Genomic DNA, 19,094 nt, shown 5'->3' on the forward strand with positions numbered 1-19,094 from the left:
AAACCCTCAGTCTCTTTGTTATTGTGAATTCTGAAAATAAAAGTTCACTTTTTGAACTCCAACTGGAACACTCAGTGATGCTCCACATTAAATTCCCATCCAGAAAAATATTAGTGGAAGCTCCAATGAGCATAAATTTAAACACAGGTTCTATTTCCCTAGATTTGAAGCCAATAATGTTGTTTTGGTTCATATTAAAGGAATTCTTCTGTTGACAGTCATACAACATATTTTGTGGTGAGCTGGAAATATGAGCAAACAACAAAGGCTGCAGTGTGGACAAAATAAATGATAGAAAACGCTGAATTAGGAAAAGGTTGTGCCATTGAAAAACAGTAAGTTTGAGATGTTTATTAACATCTGGATGTTGTTTGTGAAGAGATGGAATGATGGCTGATGGGAGTTTGGAAAAGAAAGGAACTCGAAGGGCATTGAATTTCTCATGCCTGTTTTCGTGCAGACTGAAGCAGCACTTGTCTGAACTGGTGCATTTTTCAATATCTGAAGCAGCAACAGAACAACTGTAAAAATGCGTAGTGATAAAAAAAGGTGAGGTGGTTTTACGCTGCTTCTCTCTTAAAGTGAGATGGAACATGTTACTTAGCAAAAGAATGTGGTAAGATTACGCAGTCTGTCTTATGGGAGGAAAACACCCATCCTTTTCAAAGGTTTCTTTGGACTTAGGGATCTATTTTAGCCTGTGAGTCAATATTTTGTTTTGCTTCCTACTTGCTGGAAAAAAAGCTTTTTTTTTTTTTTTTTTTAAAAAAAACAACACCACCAAACCCCCAAACAAACAAAAAAACCCCAAACAAACAAACAAAAACATAGAAGCGAGGTCACTACAAGCAGAACTATTGCCGATATTCCTTCTAGCCAAAGCTCAGGAGCAAGGTGAGATACCAGTAGAGGTGCATGGACTTCACTACTTGATTGCAAAATACAGAGGAGAAGAAAGCTTGGCAAGATTAAATCCTTAGGGAGTATCTCATGTCTGTTGCTGTCTGCTTCTCTACAAGCTCAAGGCAGAAAACATTTTATGTCTGTAGAGTTGTGGGACACTTTGCTAACCAGGGACACGTTATAAACATTACAGGAGAAGACATCACAAAGGGCTGGCCCTAATGACATCTAATTCTGTATATCTACATAGTTACAGAAGGAGAGCTCATAAAGCTTGACTTTGGAAGTGCATTTAATGTGTCTTCACTGCAAGCCCCTCAAACAGCAAAACTATATGAACATAAAATTCTTCTGTCTAAGCACCATTTGACATTAACTAGTATGTATTTGTGCTGGCTGCTTCCTCTTACCGTTTAGAAATACCTTCAGCTGATGGCTGAAATCCTGTCCCTATTGAACTCAAGGATAGACTCCTGTGCATTTCAGAAGGGACAGGATTTCACTCCATATACTTTTGCAATGGAGATTAGGCTGTGATATACCCGTATAATAGATTTGTTGTTCCTTGAATCAGCCATAATTTTTTTTTGCCTATGAATCATCACCAGATCAAAATAAAAATGCAGTACGCATAAAGCAAATAGTAGCGAAAAACATGAACTTCCAAAGCAAAATCCAAAAGGTTTCTATATGCTAATTATCCACAAGGGTCGTCTTCTCTTTATTTATGACTGTAGTTTAGATCAGTGTTTTTTAACTGTTTCCTTTCCCAGACTGCTACTACAATCTGTACTGATGGAGTAGGTTCCTTTTCATACCTAGCACAGTGAACAGGATATAGTAGCAGTCACCTTGACATCAGTGTACAATATCAAGGTTGCAAAGCTCTGTTGCCCTGTTTTGACAGACAAAACCTGGAGGAAAGGGAGAGTATATTTCCAGCTCAGAACATGATGTCTTTCTTCTATGTAACATGATGCCTTGGTTCTGTTTTTCAAAAATGCAGGTTTGTGCCAAAAATGACAATTTAAAGGGCAACACTGAAAGGAGTCATCACTTTCTAGATACATATATGCCTACAAGCAATGACTTTGTTTACAAAAGATGGTTGCAGACTTTGCTTTCTATTATGAGCAGTTCTAGATATCACCGGCATATTGCTGAGAGAGAAGCATTTCATCCAGCAGACTTTCACTTGATAAACTGCATGGCACTGTACAGGGGAGGGAGGAAAGAGGATGTTCCTTCTGAAAGAGAGATGCTTTAACTCTGAAGGTTTGTTTTGCTTTAAGTGAAGCCATCCTTTCCCCTTCTCTGTAGTTCCTCTTCCCAGATTTAAGTAGACCATACTGATCTCTTGTGAATTGTCTCTGCTCTTCTTGTTCATAGTTTTCCTTCTCTTCCTAGTCAACAGTCCTTACAAGACAGGAATAAAATGCATAACAGGCAGAAGGAGTTACTACAGAGGCAAAACCAGCAACCTCATTGCCCACGATATGATACACAATCATTTGGCTGTTGCCTACCCTCTACCATTTCTCTCTCCTTTTGGGTTTAAGGTATGTAGCTGTTATGCAGATAGCTTGTATTGAACGTTTCACTGTGCAGTGTGTGCAGCTTGTGTGTTTTTATTCAGAGCATGATTCATTTGGTGCTTTATGAGGTTTTGGTGCATGCCTTGTGCATGCAGCCCCATGAATTATGTCCCTGTAGGAATGTTGTCTATTATTAGCTCTGCAGAGTGGACACTGCGACTCTCTGGGAGGCTGCTGTGATAAAGAGCCTTATCACAGAAAGGTCATGTGCTGTTTCTATTAACTCTGTTGATGTAATTGAGAAAAGGTTATAGCCTAATAAACTGAGGATCAGGCTGGAGCTGGGGCTTCTTAATCCTGTCCCTGAGAGTAATGCCTCCAATAGCCTTGCGAAGATACACAGGGCCAGATCCTGTAAAGTGGTTTGGTACCTAAATCCCACCAAACTCAGACTAAATGAAATCAGGAAGCATTTGGGTACCTGAATCCTTTTGTGTATCTGGTCTTCTGAGCCTGCATCTACTTGTTGAGTGGGATGTGAAATACTCATAGTAGCATTGTTGGAATCAACCTGTAAATATGGTTTGGTTGTTTTTTAAAGGTATCTTAGAGAGAAAGTTGTTTTCAGTGCCAGACGTTGGTGTTAAGATTTAATTCCCCTGTCATTTACTGAAATTTCCTAAAAATCTACCTAAAAAAATAATTATTTGATCTGTTAGGAGATAGTGAAGTGCAAGCAGAAATAATCCAGAAATACATAGAAAATGGTGGGCCTCTGGACTCCAGTGTCGGTTTCTCTGACTCAGACTGATGTATGCCAAGTTTACTTTAGATCTTTTATTTAAATATGTATCTGTGTCTACAGTTATATGGAGCTCTGCTTGTCAGTTTAGAAACTCTGCAACTGAATGTTACAGAATCCACATCACTTTCACAGCAGTTTGTGGCAAGAATCCCTTGAGAAATGGTTGAGAGAGCATAAGTTTGTTGCCAAATAATAATAATGTTTAGTGACTCAGAAACTGCCATCTGTTATGTAGACTCTTAACTCGAGCTCTGCATATTGAAATAGGCCCTGAAACATCTGCAGGTTTCCCTCTTGACGTTTGGGCTAAAGCATCCACCTAGCTGGAATCTCCCACCTCATCTTCAACCCTTTCCCCAGAGATATTTACTTATCACCGCTGTTTGGGGTTTTTAACCTATCATAGCATACTGTCAACCATATCCACTCTCCGAAATAGCTCTGATTTCATGCTCTTCAACTGATGCTTCGTTCCAGCCGCTATAGCCCGGTATTTCTATGGTGTTCCCAAGGTGAAAATTACGCTCTTAAAGACTTTTGAAATCCTGGGGGGGAATGAGAGTTGTACCACCTATGTGGGTAATACCTGAAGCACCGTATGCTCCTGTCCAAACTGCAGTGTTTGTCAAGTGAGCCGGTTCCCCGTTGGGCATCTGGAGCGACCGCAGCGGCCCCGTGCACGTCCCGCACTGCTGTGCGCTGGGGAGGCAGCTGCGCAAGCCCTCTGTGGAGCTGCTGTGTATGCACTTGATGTTGGCCACCTGCTCCATGCCTTGCTCTCTGGATGCACCTTTGAAGATTTTAGGTACCCCTGAAAATGTGCTGCAGGAGCAGAGTAAGACACAAAGGGTCTTGTAAACTTGCTGCTCTTCATCAATCTGACTCCAAAGTCTTCCCATACTTTGTAGTCATAATTCGGTCTGGTCTCCCTTAATCTTTCCACCCTCCCTGCTGCTTGCCACTTTGCATAGCACAGAATAAACCTAATCCCAGCACTTGAGATATTCTGAAGGAGCAAAATAGGCCATTGCATTTAATGGTATGGTGGTTTGGTAGCACTGTCTCTCTCGTACTGTTGTGATCTGGTGTGAAGTATCTGGTGGGAAGTATCCAGAACTAGTCCCTGCGCACAGGGATCTTCTAGGCAGAGGTGAGCTACAGGAGCCTACCGAATAGTCAGCGTGGCTTGGCTTTCATCTTAGATTTTCCTTCTTTTGAGGAAGGTGGAGAAGGAAGAAGGCAAGGGACAAAGACTGGAAGCTGAAAATAGCATTAGACCTGATGAAGATCTGTGCAACTTAGCTATGAAATACAGATTTGAATGGAGGATGTATTGATGCATGGGTGTTTGCACATTACACATTGTATTCCTTTCAGATAAGTAGCCATAGATGAACATTAGAGGAAGCGACACTTGTATAGTTTTGATGCTTGGGCTTATTTTTATACACTGAAAATGAAGCTCAAGGAATTGAGAGAGAACTCCAAATCACAGGTCAGCCACAGGGAATGCCTTTCCGTTTGTTTATTCTGTAGTTGTTCCAGTATGTATAAAGACATCGTAGTCCAGGAAAATGTCCTAATGCATTTATGTGATATGATACTGGCTAAGGATAGGAAGACTCTACAGCAACACATTAGTTTTAGCCAGAAACTGACCTTGTCTAAATATTACCACAAGATTCAAGTATCTTACCAGAAGAGTGGCTACGAATAAATCTCTTCAGAAGCACTGGATAGAGAGATTTTGCATCTGATGTTACAGAGAAATAAGATCCCTGTAAAGGAGTAAATTCCATCTGGAGATAGATTCCCTTGTGGACAAGAGCAATGATTCCTCTAAAACAGCTTTACATGACAGTATACTCACTTAGAAAATTTTTTTTTTTTTACTACTCATTACACAAAAGGAGACATTGTTTAATTAATTCAAACAGTTATTCACATTTTGAATTCACAGGAAGATTTGAATTCTTAATGATGGTGATGACTCATGGATTAAACATCCCTGAGAAACTTTCACCTCTGCCTCACCAGTGAAAATATAGATATATGATCCATACCCCACTGTCTTTCCCCTATTTGCTGGTGACATGTGTCCAGTCTGGGCACAGTGTGAGACATGTTTAAGCAGCTGGAGCTGGTTTCCTTTGAAAGCACAGGTAGAGGGAAAGATGCAGGAAGAGAACTGAAACTGGGGGGAGTGCCACGGAGCTGTGGAGAGCTGAGATTTTGCTGTGGCACTTGGGGCAGCCATGGGGAAGTACTAAAACATAGGTCCAGCGTACACTTTAAAAGTTTTGCTGGCATAGAAATGTCAGTGAGGAGTGAGAGCCCTTTACTGATGTGGCAATAGCAGTATAGCCCCAGTGCAAATGCTGGCCAAAAAATCCATTTGCTACTGTAGCATGTTCTGCTTAAGGACTAGATACAAACCACATGGACAGAACAACCTTTTTTGGCCAACTCCTAATTGTGCTTACCCTAGGAGAAGTTGCTGGTATGCCTATAGCTTTTTAAACTCAAAAAGGCCATAGACCAAGAATTAGATGCATGTCCTCTCTCATTTTTGTCAAGGGCTGATCATGGCGTGTGGATTACAGATTAATTCATGGATTAATTTATGCTGAGCCAGCGCTCAGATTAGTTCAATGTCTTTGCATCAACATTTAGTGTGGAGAAGTAGAACTGTTTCAGTCTATAACGTAGTTCCTAAAACTGCCTTGGTACCAGATGATTAAGAAGTGGCAAACGTGACTTCAATATACGAAATAGATTTTTCAGGAGGGTCTGGGAATTAGCGACCAATAAGTCTAATGTCTGTATCAGGAAAACTGTGGAAAGTGTAGTAAAAAGTAGATGCGTAAGGAGACACATAAATAAGGTATGATAGGAAAGAGTTATAATTGCTTTTCTAGAAGGATCTTGTCCCTTGCAAATTTATTAAAGGTTTTTCTAGAGTAGTTACTAGCATGTCTGAAAAGTTGATATGGTAGGTCTGAATTTCCAAAACAGCTTTTGGAAAACACTTGAAAACACTTGAAAAGGAACAAAGCCATGAAGCAATGCAATTGTCCTTATATGAGTCGGTAACTCATTAAGAAACAGGAAACAAAGAGTTGGATTCAGTGGCCTAAAAATAGGCCCTTTGTGCCACCTGGGATGCTCTGCGATATCCAAGACCTCTGCATGAAGCTGACAGAGGTGACCTGGGATTTAAGGGAAATGTGCTTGTTGGCACCATACAGGCTATGCCACACACAAAATTACATGAGGTGTTTTACTTTATACACTGAATCTCATTCAAACTGTAGGAATAGATAATGAGTTTTCACAGGGAAGGAGATCGCTGGAGTCTCCTGGAGATCGATGCTAGAGCCAGCACTGCCCAAATTGTTCATGGGTGATCTGGCAAAGGGTGATAGAGAACGATGAAAGGAAGTTTCAGAAGAGAAACAGAGCTTACTTCAAAATGGTGTAGAAAGACTGCATTTCATAACTAGGTGATAAAATGCCATCTGACACTTACTGTTGATAAAAGCAAAGTAGTGCGCTTTGGAGAACAGCCTTAATTTCACATATACAGTGATAGGCTGTGAAGTAGCTATTAGTAGTCACAAAAGATCTTGGAGTCATTTTGGACAGTTCTGTGAAAATGTCAGTTGAGTGCTCAGTGAGGGTCAGAGGCAAAAAGAGTATTAAGTGGTGTTCGGAAAGGAATACAGTAGAAAAACAGGAGAAACAGTTGTGCCACTGTAAGAGCTGATGATGTACTCATGAATCCTCCATTCTCAAAAAGAATGAGTAAAGAGAAAGCATACAAAGAAGGAAGGCAGCGATGACCAGAGATACAGAATGGCTTCCTTTCAAGGCATGACTAAATAGATTACAGCTCTTCAGCATGAAAAAGAAATGACTAGGAGGGAGGAATATGATAGAGAGCTATCAAATAAAGAGTAGCAGAGAAGGTAGACAGGGAACAGCCATTCACTGTTACTCTGCTGCTTCTGTTACATGATGCCAAGTGAAATAACAGGTTCAAAAGTTCAGAATAGGCAGAGGAATTTTCTTCCATGATCCATAGTTAAGCTCTGGCAGCCATTGCCACAGAGCACTGTGGGGACCAAAACTCTACCCAGGTTCAAAAAGCAACCAGACAAACTCATAGAAGAAAATTTCATTAGCAGCTAGGATACGTGAGTGCATGCTTCTGGTTTGAGAAGTCCTAAATCCGTTGATTGCTGGGAGTGCATTCTGGCAAAGATCGCTGTGTGCTTAGCCTGTTCTTACAGTCTGATTTCAGCATCTCTTACTGGTCCCTGTCCAAGAAAGGATACTGAGCTGGAGGATACAGCACTCTGGCCTCGTATAGCTATTCTTACTTTTCTAACCCCTGTTTTTTTCCCTGTGAGGAAAGTGCCTATTTGATTCAACAGCTCCCCTGAGACACAGGTGATAAAAACAATAACTTGCTGCATCTGGATGTGAATTAAGCTTAAATCAGCAGTGTCCTAGTTTCCCATTATGCAAACTGGGTCATATTGTAAAGTGCTGTGAGACTGTGAGCAGGTAATACAAGCAGTACAGGATACTGATGCTATTTCTTACCTACTGATACCTTTTCTGAATGCTGCATTTCTCTAAAAAGCTTCAGTCTTCCCATCCTCTAGTGATACTCAGACAACTCTTGAGCTACTTGTGTTTTAGCTTGGTATGAAAGTGAGCTCATCAACCAGAAGTGAAGGAAAATGAACTATATCTTTTAGACTTAATTTGGAGCTCTGTTAACCCAGTTGAGAGAAATACTCCCTAATTGTATACATTTTAAAAAGGGGGGACAGTGGATAAAAACAATGCCTTTTAAATTTTTTTGCTTTTTTTTTTAATAAAAGCTTTTATAAAGGTTTTATAATCCCTATAGTGTTAACCTTGCTATCAGCTGTTAACTTCAGACATTATACTTCGAAATAATTTTTCTCCATTTGTGTTTCCTGATCCTCCAGTTCTTCAGTTTCTGGTGCTTTTGTGGTATGGCACAAAGCTCCCCAACCTCTCACTTGCTAAAAACCAAGATGCCAATTATTAATCCCTTCAGAATAAAATTCTAGCTTGCATAGGTTTGTATAGTTACCACAATCTTTTTCAAACAGCAAACATACTGTAGAGTCTAAATGCTGAAGGAAGATGTAACTACTAAGACATAGATAAAATGTTATCAAGGAACTAATGGTTTCTTCATATAGGTGTCGCTTGGACTAGCTAACTGAAAAAGTTCTTGGGGAAAATTGTTAACAGAATGCTCACTGTTGTTGTCTGGTTCCCTTTCTCTGCCATAAGCAGACAATGTGCAAAACAATCAGTTAAGAAGTGGCCCTATGTCCACCAAATTTCCATAGGCATAAATAACAACAAGCCCACGCTGTCCTCCCTGGTTTGTTTTTGGTTTGGGAGTTGGGGTTTTGTTGGTTTTTTTTTTTTTTGTTTGGTGGTTTTTTGTGGGTTGGTCGTTTGGGGTTTTTTGGTGGTGGTTTTTTTTTTTTTTGAGTGCAGGTAATTTTAATGAGTTAGTGTCCTCTAAGAAAATATTTCTAAAATCCAGATTAAAGCAGCGTCACATAGGCCACGAATAAGCACAAAGCTAAGTGTAAAATGCTTTGGTTTTTTTTTTTCACACTTCTACAATATTTTTCTTGATCCTGGGCAGTGATGGCGGAAGGCTGATGTGGCAGAGAATTAATGGTAGAGTGAACTCAGTGATCCTCACTTATCTGAGTTCAGAGCCCTGCAGAAGTAAACAGATGCATTCATTGCCTGGGACCATGAGGGCCAGAGCCTGTTATTGTGGGTTTGTATTATCCATATGTTTTGGGGGAACCTTCTGCCTTTCTCCTATTCCTATTAATGCACTTAAAGGAGAAGAGGTGGGAACTCTCACAGGATTGGCTTCTTTGAAAAGTAGCAATCTCCTTGTCTTTAGTCACTGCTCAAGGATATTGAGTATTTTGGGGAAAAACAAACCTACCTCAAAACTATGAATTTATTTGGAAGAAAAGAAACCATCGAGTAGGAGTATTCACTCTTAAGTCAATCAACTGAGGATTTAGGGACAGAATTGCATTATTGTTATCACAAACTCATAGATGGCACAATAGAATTGTTCATTTGATGCTTCTTCTCCCTCACTTTCCAGAGTAAGAGAAAGTTTCTTGAGAATCTAGATAACAGGCTTTGAAACGAGGTGGCCTCAGGAAAGGTATGAGTTAACTGTCCTCTTTTATGTCTGTCATGGATGGGAGAAGAGTGGTTGGAAAATCTAATGAAAATAAAATCTGCGCTGCTGAAGACGGAAAATATAAGCATGGACAATCAAAGCATTATTTGTTACTTGACTGCTGTGGTTAGATGGGACTGCTCACTAGGGAAGATGTATATTGAATAGTTTCACAGTGGCAAGAGTGCTAATTATGTGGGAACTGTCTTGGAGCAGAACAAAATGCTGCAAACACCCTTGCTGTGCCATCACCCTCACTAAAGACGAAACCAAAAATCCTGCCAGTTTCTCAGCGTTTCTTCCTCTTCTTGATTAAAAGTTGCTTTCATTTCCAAATGGAGGGTGAAAAACAAAGTAGCAATCAACGTAACAAAATAACACCCACAGGTGCTACTTGCCATTGTGGTCTCATGTTCAAGGCAAGGGCTGGGACTGTCATGGCCCTGGTGGCCCTAGCAGGGCATCACTGGCCATGACTAGCCCCCCCCAGGGCCTTCCCATGCCCTGCCTGGTTTTATTCTGATTTGTTAACTTTTCTTTGAGAGAGGAATGGTAATTTGGAAGAGAGGAAGGGTTTTGGCTTGCATGCCGGGAGAAGAGTCCCAGTGGTTAAAGAACTGGGGAGTAGCCCTGAGCTGGTCCTGTGCCACTCCCACCACATTGCCACCACCCCAAAAGATGTTCCTACGCGGTGACGGCAGCTGCGGGCCCTGTGGGGTTGGGAGGCCCCAGGTCCCACTGGTGCGTGCACCAAGGGACTCGGGCCAGAAGACTAGGTGCTGCAATGGCAAGAAGATCTACGTGGACACCAAGGCTGGATGGGGATGAAAGCAAATGTGGAGTCTGAACCATTCTGTCATAGCTGTGTCCTGTTGTGGCTACATCTACTTCTAACAAAAGCATTACATTTTCTCCCACCCTTTCTTTTGTTCTGTGCTTGCCCGTGGCAAGGGGCATCTCTACCCTCCTTCTCTTGCAATTGTGGTGGAAACAGCACACCTTGACACCCTGGGCCTCTTCCTCAGCATTCATCCTGGCCCAGGTTTGTCCTTTCCTCTGGCTTGGGACATTCAGCCCTGGGATGCTCTGGCCTCTCCTTGGGCAGGTAAAAGTCAGTCCAGGTGGTCTTAGTAAGACTGTGTTTCAGCTTCTTTTCTGTTCAAAGTACTTTAGAAACAATGGGCAATGCATCTTCTCTGAGCTTTGCTTTAGTACCGACAAGTTAAAATTCCCACAGGAGGAAACTTGGGTAACAAGTCCCCAGATTCATCCCTGGTATCTCCATGGCACATCTAATAAGGTCCTGGTATGTTAGGATGTAGTGTATTTCAGAGCCTGAATGTGGATAAAATACCCTCGATAAAGGAAGTCCAAGTATTTGTTGCTGAGGGTAGCCAGCAAATTGACAGATCATACTGTGCTGGCACAGCCATCAGTAGTCTCTATACTGCGTCTGGATGTGGCAGTTTTTCATTAACTTTATTATTTCCCCGAAAGTTCACGCAGGAGGGCTCAAACATATTTTCTTTCTGTCCCAAAGGCTCCCAGTAGCTTATGGCTCTGGCATTAGTCTTGTATTTTTCTCCTGTTTACCCCTCCACCAGTTTGGACAGTGAGAGAAAGTTATTGGTTTACAGTGCCTTTATAGCCCAATGCTATTTTTGTGATTCTATAGCAACCAAAATTCTTGAAGAGGATGTGGGAATTTTCTGTCCAATTTTTTTGACAAATATCTGTCACTTGGTTTGCCTACTCGTTCCCTTGTTACTGCCTACGTAGCCTTCAGTTCTGCCCTGGAAAAACATGGAAAACTCACAGAGGCAGGAGAAAACCCACTTGTTAGTGCTGACATTTAGAAGCTGGGGGTGTATTACACAATTTGGCAGCTTTGTGGGGAGCAGCTTATGACATTTCTGCTTCCCCCTGCCCCTCGATCCTGTCCCTGCCCTGTGCTTCAGTGTTGCTCCTCAGTTTTACTGGCAAGATTGTTAAAAAATAACTTTTTCTTGATGCTTTACTTCTGAAAGAGACGGCAGATAGAGAGTAGCTTATAATCCACCAGGCCAAACAAGCTCAAGCGTATGGATCCAGTGGTGCAATGCAAGATACCAAACTGCGTTGTCTGCTCCGGGCTGGATTAGCTCCCTCAAGCTATTGAGGGCCCATCGTGCCAAGCCCTGTCCGTACACACACATCCCTAGTGACCCCTGACCAAAACACGTGTGGTAACTGCACGTAACCAGAGACAACCTACTATCAGATGAGAAGGTAATAGGTGAAATGGCCAGTTAGGCTGGTTGGACAGTCACTGCGTACCAACTGCATGTCACCCAGTAGCTACGTGTCCCACTGCCCGTGCAGTTGTTGACGGTGTTGTCCTATAGGCAGGCACTAGTTGAAGCCAGAAAAGACATCTGTGATATTGGTAGGGTGTCGAAAGGAAACAACGTATGGTGAGAATGATATCTGTCACTTCAGGCGCAGGTATGTGGGTGTTATTCTGTACCCACATTCTCAGGCTGAGGATATTATTGGTACTTGTATGGCATCAGTGATGGAGATACTTATTTTTGCCTACCTCTGAGTAAGTCCTTCTGATGAAGACCTCTCTGTGGTGACATATGGTGTCATTGTTTGGCAGATTGCAGAGCTCACCACTTTGGGGCAGGAAAATATAAAATCTGCTTGTAACTGAAGCTAGTGCAGACTGTGTTGGATTGCTTGTGTAGCCTTACATGGAAAAATGTCATTTCGTTTCTGTGAGGCCATCTCCTTGTGCGCTCACAGGAGAGGCTGGGTATGTTGCTTTTAGTAGACCTGCTTTACCTTCAGGTGGGTGTCAGGCAGCCATCAGCTGTGACTGCTACCTCAGCAGCTCGCTGCTCTGCCTGTGGCCGTGCTCCGACTCGGACCCAGAGGGTCTCTCTAGACCTCTTTCTCATTTCTGTGAGAGGCTGAGTGGCTCTTGATCACAGTCCTCCACTTAACTTTGGTGTTGGGTTATACTGACTGCATGACGGGATGAATATGATCATGGTCGAACACAGTATAGCTACGGGACTTCCTTTGGGTTGACTTGAAGGTGGAATTCATGGAGATGGCTTGAGCAATTACTGCCCTTAATTCATGCCACAGACCTTTTTCCAAAGGTCTTTATCAGTGCTGGAGGCACAGCCAAGCAGAAAGAAATGTGACCATGAGCTGCAGCTTGTAATGAGTACATAAATTTGAAGTCAGTCATTTTATTTCATGCTAATGTGTCAGGCTGTAAACTGCGGCAGGTAGGTACTCCACCTGGCAAGCTCTTCTGCGGGGGTGGCAACATTTGGAGCAGGGTAAAAAGGACAACTGAATGTTAGCAAAATCCAATTCATAACATGAAGTGTAAGCTTTTGTTCTGCAGAGAGGCGGATGAAAAGGTCTGGATTGTGGGTCAGGTTTTAAGCTCGCATAACGGGAGTCCTCTTTTTCCAGAGAAGTTGACATTTAACTTGATGTAATCTTCTGATAAAATACTGAAAACTAAGGTCTTTGACCTGGCAAACTAACGGCCTGTAGGAGTATCCCATGGGAGCCAGTGTTCAAGCAAATAGGGCTTGCAAGATCAGGCAACAGTTGTGAATTTCAGTATGTTTGGTGAGACTGCCTTTAAGCTAGTTATCGTTTATGAGTAACTCCAGTCCTGGGGTAAGTTATGCAGCCTCATATCCTTGTATCTGCTGGCATTATAAGAGTGCCCTGTACTTGGTGATGGGTTATGTTCCTGGAGTGCTCGGGACTCTCATCAGGATGGTGCTGCCTCAGGCTGTAGACATCAAAGCAGGATCTCGCTGTAGGCGCATTTGGCATGATTTGGTAGGATATAGGAAGGTTGCACACTTGCATATGAGACTCTTCCAGGCCCTGTTGGAAGAGTCTTCACAGAATATTTCCAGCCAGGTTTTGCTTTGAAAATTGCTGCAGAGCACTGGCTTTCACAGGTTTATACTGCTTTGAGTCATTTGCCTGTTTAAATTTTGCATCCAGTGCAATGCTGCAAACAAGTGAGCAAACAGCCACAGAACTGTGGTTCCCAGGAGAAAATGATCTGTGTTAAAAGGGAAAAGTGCTTGTTTGGTCACAGCTGAATTACTAATATTCTTATAAATTTCTTCTTTAGGGTTGTGTAACATGTTCGGGAATGTGGCAATAAGAGATGTTGAAATGGGGAACAGACTTAGAGGAGTAGAAATGGAAGGAAGCCAAGCCAGAATACACAGCGAGCCTTTTCCAGAGACAGGTCAGCAGTGATCCAAGTGTATTCCCACAAAATGGAAGTTCAGAAGGGAACCGTAAGCAGTGGAAAATATTACACGCTCAACTTTTGTTACGAACCTCAGTCACACCGAGTTCACTGCAGAAAAAATGTTCCTAGAGTTTAAAGCCCCTTCTTTTTCTTTTCTTTTCCCTTTTTCTTCTCCTATGTTTAAATATTTTTGGGTTAGGTAGGCTAAAACTAGGAGAAAAAAATTAACTGTTTTTCTAACATAGGAAACGTTAACAATAAAAATACTTCAGAGCTTTTCATTTATAGCATTTGTCAGGATAAAACATTCGTTTCTCCTTAGGAGGAAGGCAGCTCAAAGGAGAAAAGTTTTGTGGAGTATGTTTCCACTTGGCTTTTATCTTTTTTTAGCCTTGAAAATTACTTGCTGCCTTGCTGCTTTCTACCATCTTTGCCGATATAGACACCCTCCCTCTCTAAAAACAGCTGCCCAGGCAGGGGCAGGCAGCACCTCTGCGAGTGGTGCTGGGGGAACCACCCGGCCTGAATTGACTATTTGTTCCCAGCTGAACAATTTCACTGGGGAGCATCATGCAAACAGTGAGACAGTCTAGGTGTAGCTGCTACACTCACAACTCAGACTGGTTGTTCCCACATACGCTTGGCCTGGTAGTTGCTGTTTCTATTTCAGGCTTGGAGAAGGGCATACCTACCCTGAAAAGCTCAACCACTGCATCAGGTGTGCATGCTGGCCTCATAAAAACTATTACAGCCTTGCTTCTTATGATATCTTGCTTGTTTGAGATGGGCTACCTCTTGTCAGCCAGCCAACCATCTGGTGACAGTCTTTCAGCAGAAGGTGGGATGTTTTTGTTTGCTTTATTTATGTGGATATATATAGCCTGTCTGTTATCTTTATTTTGAATTCTTTAGTGTCCTAGTGGCTACACATTATCCCAGCTAGGGGATAGTATCAGCGATCGCTTACAGTGATCCCCTGCGCTTGCACAGTCCTATAAGCTGTTTTCCGCGAGTAGGTCCCCACGAAGAAGACTTTGTGATTTTTATTAATATTTAGCTTGTCTTTCATTGTAAAACTATTGTTTGCTGTGTTCATATCTGGTACCAGTGTTTTGCTATCTAATCACAAACTAGATGCAAACTGTGCTTTTCTTTTGTTTGGAAGCACACAGAAACCATTAGGAAAGATTAGATAACAGCCTGCTCTACAGCTCTGACACTACAAAGAGAAAAGACAACCTGGTAGTACTTCTGGCACTGATTATGCTCCTAAGTCAGGAACTAGACTCCTTAACGTTACTAACGGAGAGAGAGAGAGATGCTTCCTCTATTGAGAAGGGGATTTATAGCAGGAGTGTAATTTAGATAAACTGGCTGACCCTAGGGAGGTGCATCTGTCTCTCCCTCTCACTATCACCTACAGAGAACCTGAAAGACTTATGGTAGGTATCAGCAGTTAGGTCATATGAATATCTACCTCTGCCTCAATTTCTTAGTTAACAAGGAAATCCTGTATCACACTTGTTTGCAGGGTTTTATTATTGCTCTCCAGAAAGCAGACTAGACATCTTTGTGGGTTGTCCCTGCTCATGATGTCCCAAAAAGAAATAGGTCAGAAAGCCTTTCTCCCCTTTCTGCCATCTGTGGCTGGTCAGATTGCCCATCTCTGTTTTCTTAATCCAGTGATTGATTGTTCTGTTGGCCCAGACAGACCATTGCATGTTGTACACTTGTTAAAGTGCTTCTGGGCTGGAAGCTTCTGTGCTTACTTTTTATTGAAATTTAAGTAAAAGAGGGGAAGAAACATCTTCCTAGGGCTGATCCGAACAATCCTGGAAATTCAGCTGATTTGAAACTTGAGATGGGGAAATTCCCTTTGCAGGCCAGTCATATCGAGATGGTCAGCCATGTTAGTGCTCTGGTCCCTATTCTGCTGCCACGGGAGATCTGAGATCAAACTCAGTCTTCTGGTTCATAAAGGCCTAAATAACTGGGGATTTAACAACTGCCAAATTCATCCTGCCAGAGAGTTAACTGAGCCCTTTCCCACCCTGCCCGTTAGTGGTTATCGTACAACTCCTCTCTGTGGGCTTTTTCCTCATGGAATTAGGTGTGTGATGCCCCGTTGCTTGGGTGGCTGCTCAGCCATGCTGAGGATGTGGGAACCATGCCTCCTTGCAGTGTCATCGCTTTCCCAGCTGCTGCCACAAGGAACTTGTTTTTAACCTTGGTAGAAAGCTCCCCTTTCCAGCTGTGGGAATTCAACTTTTTATTGATGTAGCTGGTTTAGAGTTACTGCTTTCTATACCTCTCAGCTATGCTTTTTTTCACCATTCCTTAAAATTTGATCTATTCCTGCTTTTAAATGACATGTTGCTAGTGTTCAGTGTGTGATGTGACCATAGGGATTAGAGGTGTGTTTCCTGAAAGACATATACTAAGAAGGGCTCGTTATTTGCCTGTTCAAATTACACACACTGGGGTCTCCAGCTGCTCTGGAGAACAGCTTCCCAGCTGCACGCCGAGTCCATCATCCAAGAAGAGGGAGATGAGCTGCCCTTATTAGGGCTCATGGAGAACTGAATTCTCTGTTGGAGAACCCAGATTATTTCAAAAGCAAAAATTTCCAGTTAGGGTGAAAAGCCTGAAATTCTATTTCACAGAATGGCAAGTGAAGAAAAACATTAATTCAGATTCATTTTTATGGTACTGATCAGAATAATTTGGAATACTATGTTGTACAGAGTAGGAATACTTTGTTCTAGCTCAGGTCAAAACGAGTCTATGTCCTCTCTGCTGTTACAGTGCCTCATTAAATTTACAGTTTGACAGTCTCATGCTTCAATTCTGTATAAGCATTGCTCCCCGGCTGACCTGCATTTCTTGTGCTAACCTATGATCAAAATTTCCATGAAATGTAGCATTGATCTGACCACAGTTTGTTGGTAAAATGCATTGGAGTAAAATGGGAACTAATGCCTCAGACTGCAGCTCCCCAAGCCTCAAAAACCAGAAAGACGAAACAGTTTAATTAAAAAAACTGAGATGTATAATTTAAGTCAGCTTACCAGTTAGATTTTTTTTTTTTCTGTTTTCCCACAGATAAAAGAAAAAAAGGAAGAGGAAGATATCTTTCATATGGTGGGTATTGTTTTAGCTGAAAAACTGTTGATGAAATAGTCTTTTTTCCAGCTATACAACCACTCATCAAGAATTTTGTGTCTAAAATGCCTTTAGTTTGCAATTCAGACTTGCTTCCACTTGCAGGTACTTCTTTTTCAGACAGTGTAGAGCCTTGCTAACCTTATCCTTCTTATGGAGGATCTGAAAATGGCTGTTTGTGGCAGAACAGGCTGCCAAAAGAGATCACAAGAGATCACCACAGCTGACTTTTTTTTTTCCTTATTTTTTTTTCTAATTTTTGTGAGTTGGAGAAGAGCTTCAAAAAGTAACAGCTTCCTGAAATCTTTCTCATAGACCTTAAAACAAAAATAACAAAACAGCTCTTAAGAGTCAAAAAAACCTCCAAACCCCATAGGTGTGCATGAGTATGTCTAATATGGAAAAAGAATTAAGTATGCTCTTCAAGGTCATGTTAAAAGCAGAAGTGAGTGAAAACTAGTTAACATGTGGGTTCACCTTTGCTTTTTTTTGTCTGCAGATCCCACCCTGGTAACACATACAGCTCATGGAGTACGAATTATATGTACCGGGTGTTCATGTGGAAAATCTGTATGGCCAAAGCATCCTGACAAACCACAGTTCCTGCTGGGTGAGTTAAGAGTCTGTCTTGAGGGAATGAGGGATTCAAAACTCCCCATGCAGGTGACTGTAAATCTCTTCCTCCTTTCATGGTTTTAGCTTTGCTGGTGGTTTTAATTTCCATTTACAACCATTCATTGGAATGAAATGAGAGTCTTGAGGTGCCGCCGCATGGTTCATTAACCCCAGGATTTTTGATGGGCTCTTTCCTTGCTGTGGTTGCTGTGGCTAGCTCTGCTCTGGAGTGATCCTGAACCTGCTGCCAGGCTCGCCTGCATCCACAGTGCAGGGAAGGTGCAGCAGGTGTCAGTTTGCGTTGGGAGCAATATCTCATGGCTTTGGAGTCATGCTCTAGAGCCCAAAGCGGCTTTTCTTGCATCACTTTCCCCTGTACCAAGCCTTTTCCCAAAGCAAGATTACTCTGGGCACATTAAACTTGAGATTTTTATTTACTTTTTCGTAATAGTAATGAGTTGAAAGTGTTTCTGCGTAATAGTAATGAGTTGAAAGTGTTTCTGCATTATGTAATCCTATCATTCTGTGTTGGTGGTTTGGTTTTCTTCTTGTTGTTTGTTTTTTGGTTTGTTTTTTTTTTTTTTTTTAAAGCCTAGAAACTAGAACCCTGAGTGCTGTGGTGAATTTATCCCTTGAAAATTAGTACAGCCCATAAGGAGGAGATGGGATGATGATGATTGGTTAAAATTAGTCTCCCTTGGAGCTTCTGGCAAAGGATTGCAAAGTGTAATTTATGCAGCAGGCTTTCTAATCCACCAGGCTTCAATAATGTAGTAAAAATATATTAGTAATGTAGATACATATGGCTGAGGTTAACTGCCTCTGTTGAATTTTTCCAAAGGAAAAAAAAAAATCCCTTTTGCTTCAGCGAGCTATGAAGGTCGTCTTAAGGATGAAGTCCAAAACAGGTATTTCAGCTTGATCAACTGATCCTTTGGGAAAAAGCTTTTGTCTTCAAAAGCCAACAGAAAACTGCCACAAGCACCTTGAATGTCTACTGAAGACAAAACCCAAATGTGGTCTGAGATGCTGGAGTATTGTTGCCTGCAGTCAGCAGGCCTCATGTCTTTGTTATTGTAGGCTGTAAAACACAAACATCTGGCTTGTTTAGGTAGACATGGAACAGCACTGGTGCCAGGACTGCTCTACGGTTTGTGGGACTATGCCTGACGTAGTGAGATGTATTGCCTCACTGTGCTGGGCAGCCAGGTACAGTCAAAAATTACAAACTTCAACCCATATAAGGCTTTTAACAATTCACAAAAGTGGCTTTGTCTCTCGCCCAGAATGGTTGAAATTGCCTCAGTGCACTTTAACTCTTACAAAGCATAAAATCTCCGGCAGTCAGTGCCAGGTTGCGCTGCCAGGTTCCATGGCTGGTAGAGGAAGGGACCCCCTGTCCTGGTTTCAGCTGGGATAGAGTTAATTTTCTCCCTAGTAGCTGATATAGTGCTGTGTTTTGGATTTAGTATGAGAATAATGTTGATAACACACTGATGTTTTAGTTGTTGCTAAGTA

This window comes from Ciconia boyciana, chromosome 2, assembly GCF_034638445.1.
Source record: "Ciconia boyciana chromosome 2, ASM3463844v1, whole genome shotgun sequence".
Taxonomy (NCBI): domain Eukaryota; kingdom Metazoa; phylum Chordata; class Aves; order Ciconiiformes; family Ciconiidae; genus Ciconia; species Ciconia boyciana.